Source organism: Ambystoma mexicanum, chromosome 12, assembly GCF_040938575.1.
Source record: "Ambystoma mexicanum isolate Mex_15411 chromosome 12, UKY_AmexF1_1, whole genome shotgun sequence".
Taxonomy (NCBI): Eukaryota; Metazoa; Chordata; class Amphibia; order Caudata; family Ambystomatidae; genus Ambystoma; species Ambystoma mexicanum.
In genome coordinates this window covers 575290213-575296033 of record NC_090936.1, presented here as the reverse complement: position 1 = coordinate 575296033, position 5821 = coordinate 575290213, and positions in this window count along the sequence as shown.

Genomic DNA, 5821 nt, shown 5'->3' with positions numbered 1-5821 from the left:
GGATGTAGCTTGTGAGTACTTTCATCCATACTAGACCAATGAACTTTCTAGAACATGGGAGAATGATACTGGATATGATTAATCTTAACACTTGAGTATAACACTCTTAACAAAGAGTGTTATACTCAACTTCAGGGAACAGCCATGGGCACTACTTTTGCTTGTTACGCTCACCTGGCTCCCACAGGGGCGTCGGTCGGACCCAGACGGCTGCGGTCTCCACCAGCGTGATGCGTAGTGCAGCGATGACAGACTGGACTGGCCCTCCTAATCTTGTCTGCCTGACCCGTAGAAGTATTCTCCTGCAAGTGGAAAGATGGATTTAGCCACCCTTGGATTCAAGTGATGGCACCCCCCACAGTCCTCCCCACTAATCACCTCCGAAGTGCCCTCTCAGCAATCTCACCTTATACTCTTGAAAGATGAGCTCTCCATCCTGCATGGATTGCAGGGGCGCATTGATGCCAGTTACTTCACTCGTTTGAAGGCATGGGAGAGTTCGGGAGAGTATTAACTCTGAGGTTTCTGGCGAGGACCAGTAAGTATCAAGTTCATAGAGTTCAATATGTCTGATGTTCACTCTTGTTCCCCCCTTCCTTCCTTGTCTTGCAGCTGAGTTTGCGAGAAGATTCTCTCGTGGTAGCTGGTGGCGCTCAGGTAAGAGTCTGTATTACCCGACGCTGTCCGGTAAATGTTGCACGTGTTTAACGTGTTGTTTTTCTCTCTCTTTGCAGGTGCGGCACATGAAGTGGAGAGTTATAGAATAATGCCTCCGGTGGTAAATCAGGTAAGTCTATGGTGATAAGAGTTATATTTGTTGGTTTTCTTGGCTCACCTTGTTGTTTTCTTTTGTCCCCCAGGTGCCGGAGTTCGGAGAAGAAAATGTGGAGGCAGTGCCGAATCGAAAGATGCTGCGAGGACTGGTGAGTAGGGCGCGGCGCTGCAGCTGGAGATGCGACGCGTACTGAAATGATGTTCTTTCCAGGTCCGGAGGCGAGATGGATCCGGAATCAGGTGAGGAATTCGAAAATAGTTTGTTTTTCTAACCTTGTTCTTTTCTTTCCTCTTTGTTGTAGGAGCTCCAGATACGAGGCGGGCGTGGCAGAAGACTGGATGCTGACTGCAGGCACTTTGAGTGTTACGCTGCTGGATGCAGAATAACACGAAGCGTGTGCTGCTGTTCGGGCGTGATTTAAATAGCCTCCAAAGTAGTTCCAGGTAAGAAGTTCCCCAGAACCACGCCTGAGTAAAAAATAGTCCCTGTAATAAAATAGTCCCATCCAGGCCTCACGTTGGCTTGGACTCACTTGCAGCATGGTCTGCATCAGGTAAGTAAAGTCTATGAGCCTGGTGCCTATGGCGCCAGGACTGATTTCTATGATGAGCCTGGCGCCTAAGGTGCCAGGACTGAACCCAAACAGCCCCCAGCCGGGGCTGTTGGGGTTTTAATAAGTATCTGGATGCCTGCTCCCAGAGCTGATGGGCTTGGTCCTGAAGCCCGGGCGCAGGCATCATGACATTGCTCCCGCATATGCGAATTTAACACTGGGCTGGTGGGAGAAGTGTGTGATATGGCACCCAGGTAATAGGAAGCACACAGCCAAAATTGCTTTTTGGCTGCGTTATATTGACAATGTATTTATTATCTGGCGTGGCACAAGCACAGAATGGTTGGACTTTGTGAAGTTACTAAATGTGAACCAGTTAAATTCAAAATTTACTGAGAGTCACAGCAAGACTGCTATTGTTTTCTTGGATATTCTTGTTACAGTGGCGCAAGGAGAACTGGTTACTGAACTTTATAGAAAGCCCACCAGTTCCAACATACCTTTGCATGCCACAAGCAATCATCCTACAGCCCTTAAGTGGAGCATACCTTATAGAGAATGTATCCATTTACAGAGAAACTGTTCCAAAATTGAAACCTTTGATATTGAATGTGCTCGTATGGCTTCTAGGTTTCAACATCGTGGCTATCCGAAGAAGATACTTGAAAGAGCTTACACTAAAGCACGAGACAAAGATCATACTTCCCTACTGGTGTCCAATTTAGTTCCCCAAATTGATCCAGACATGAGTGACACACGCCTTATTTTGACCTATGGTAATGGATCAGACAATATTCGTCAGATAATGAACAAACACTGGCACGTGCTTAAACTAGACAAACGTCTGGGAAAAATTCTGGTTGAAAAAATCAACATTACATTTTGGAAATCTACCTCGGCAGTCTAGTTTCAAGTTTTATGAGCCCTATCGTAAATCCACAGGGCCAAAGTTGGCTCAACGCAAGAACTGCGGGTTTCCACAAATGTATGAAATGTAAGGCATGCCAGTATGCAATCAACACCATCAGTTATTGCCATCCCATTTAGGCTAAGGACATTGAAATAAGGTCCATGATTACGTGTGACACGGAGTATGTGGTATATGTTATTACTTGCCCATGTGATAAAAGTATTTTGGAAGCACAATGGGTAAACTAAAACTCCAACACATATGCGCAATTAAGAACGTAGACCCAACATACCCTTTGGCATTAAATTTTAAAACAGTACATGGTGGCAACTGGATGGTTTTGCATATTTTGGAATTCTCTCAGTTTTGAAACAACCCAGAGGAGGAAATTGTGAGCACTAATTGAGGTAATTAGAGACCAAATGCATTTTAGACCTGAAACAAAGAGACCCAGAGGTCACAACCTGGATGAGGAACTTTATACTTTTTTGGGCACCTAGGTCAACACAGATTAAGATTTTTGTACTGCTATTGTTCCTGTCTTTAGGTTATGCCTCTTGTTAGAGACAATTAATTTATCTTGACAATTATTCCAAGTTTATTCTTTCTTTCTTTTCGCTCTTCTGCTCCTCTCTTCCTTCTATGTAAAAATGGGGTCATTTCTTATATTCTTTTTCCATCATCTCTTTGTTCTGAGAGTAGGATGTAGAAACACACATATTTTTTACACTTCTTCCCAGTCTCTTTGGAAATACTGACTTTTTCTATTATGTCAGTGTACTTTTTATCATAACTTAGTATTTTTGTACTGCTTTTTTTTTTTTACTGAACTTAGACGGCAACACTGTACAAAGTAAAGAGCCTAAAATGGTTCAGACACTTAGATTAGATGTACCTGCCTTCTTGATATTTTCATTTATTTACTATATTCATCTTATATGCAGTTGGTTCAGTTGAGGGTGTTTTACTTTCTTTGACACAGAGATTATAGACAATTTTATATTTAACTGCATTGGTTGTTAATGACTGTTTTAGAATATCTTGAGTCATAGGTTTGAGGTCGTAGAAATCTTAATACTGTACAGATATAAGGACAGATTGCTACGGTTAAGAACATGGCACTTTATATTGGCAATTTTGTATGCACAAAGTACTTTATTATATTGCTATTTGCACAAATATTCCTGTTGTTGTATCTTTTACCATTGTTACAAGGATGTCTTTATTGTGGCCTTAGTGACTTTCTTTGGCCATTTGTATCGGATTTTGATTTACAGGCACTTAGCACTTTATTAAGTTGCCATTAAAAAACATAGGTATTGCGTCTTGCACTAATCTTAGACACAGATGGTATACATAATATCACTATTTTTTTGTATACAAAACAATTTGCCAAACTTAGATACTCAGATTTGTAAAATGAATATTCATTCAATATTATCTGTCATACAACAGGTACCGATATCATACATTATGTGTAGGACACATATTGGTGCTAAGGCACTTTGCACTTTATCTCAATTGATGCTATATATGGTTTTGCACATTCTCAATTAATGCTGTTTTGCATATTCACATGTTGATAATTGTCCTGGCTAGCTGAATATAATGTCAGATTGCATACCTGTTTATCATGTGGTTGGTTCTATTAATTATACTGTTTCTAAAGATATGAAGTCACACATTCATGTGGGAAAATACAGCGTAGAGTACAAGAATGGAGATTGTTGGTAATAGGCGCAAGGTGTCGCCGTTTTTAAATGAGATAACAAATAATTCTATGGTTAGGTTAATTTAGTTTCCTTTCCACATGGTGTTCTGCCACTTGAGCAGAACGTACTGACAGTCTCTACCTCAATTGAGTGGCTTCAGCTCATTATGTCAAACTAATTAGGTAAATGCCACACACTGCTACGCATTTTGACCTTACATTGTGAGCAGTATTTCCAACAACCTCCAACTGCAGGAATATGACGGTAGCTCTCACTTGAGACATATCATGTAATAGATCCTCATTTAGGATGTGGTACTCTCTTCCAACCTGCTACCATAGAGATGTTTTACTAAACTTAAGTCTATCATCTGTTTATCTGTGTCTATACCCCTCAACGTGATCAAGCGGTGTGTGAACCGCGAAACGCGTTGTTAGCTTGCAGTTTTCTTTTTTCCACGGCACAATAAAATAAAGGAAATTATGCCTTTATTGTACGCAGGTTTTTCAAATATATATATATATATATATATATATATATATATACATACATAATCAGTGAAAAAACTTTGTTAAAGGGACGTTATGGTTCCAAGTAAAACCAAAAAACCCTTCAAATTCACCATTTATGGTAAGCTAAGCAACCAGCAACCATAACTCGCGCCACCACTGTGCACTGCTAAGCCTAACACCCAGGACATCAAAGATGACATCTCAAATGTCATTGATGACATCACTGATGACATCACATGTGCATTTACCTTTCATGAAAAGTCTGTACAAGGGATTATTAGTGTAATGTTAATAAAAAAGTGTCAAAGATTATTGGAATAAATATCAAGTGCTAATCAGTGCATTAAGCTATGCATTAATATAAATAGCATGCTATTATTAACTTCAATCCAGTATACTAAGGTACTCATGTAGAAACGTAGGTATTGTGTGCAGCATACATGATGGAGGTGCAATATTCATAAGCTTGCCATGTTGAATAGTGAAATGATAACTGTTTTCATATTAGAGTTTTGCGTACAGTGAAACTTGTGATAAGTAGGTAATAAAACCCACTTACTACATAAATGCATTATTATAGACACATCACAAAGAGACAACACCACATACAAATATGAATATATACAAGGGAATTGAAGTAAGAAAAAAACAGCAATAGTAGCAGAAAGTGTTCATAACCTAACTGATTACCTTTATGCAGAGAAATGATTGCTCTGTTTCAAAGCTGTTACTTACCCTATCTATATATATATATCACATGATGTGTCTGGACCCTAAGGAAAATAGAGTGAGTACAACATATAAAAATATGAGCATATACAGAGAAAGTGCAGTAATAAAAAAAATCAAAACTATCAGAAAGTGCTGATAACTCTACTGATAAGTTTAATGCACAAAAAGGATTGCTGTCTTTCAAGGTTGTGTCTTCCCCTATATATATGTTTCATATGATATGACTGGACCATAAGGGAATTATTGTAAGAACATATAAGGATAAGTCTACAAATATAGTACATTTACAATTATTAGTTCCTGTTACTGAAGAAAATCATGTGGGCTATATATGTCAGGAAAGGAAAAAAGGGGGCGTCAGACATGTGATGTCATCAGTGATGTCATCAATGACATTTGTGATGCCATCTTTGATGTCCTGGGTGTTAGTGTCATGATGCATATCCCGGGCATCCAGACCACATCCATCAGCCCCGGGAGCAGGCATCATGTTGCCTTGAGAAAACCCAGCAACCCATGCTACGGGCTGTCTGGGTTCAGTCCTGGCGCCCATGGCGCCAGGCTCATATTGGACATCAGTCCTGGCGCCATAAGCGCCAGGCTCATACGTGCACACTTACCTGATGC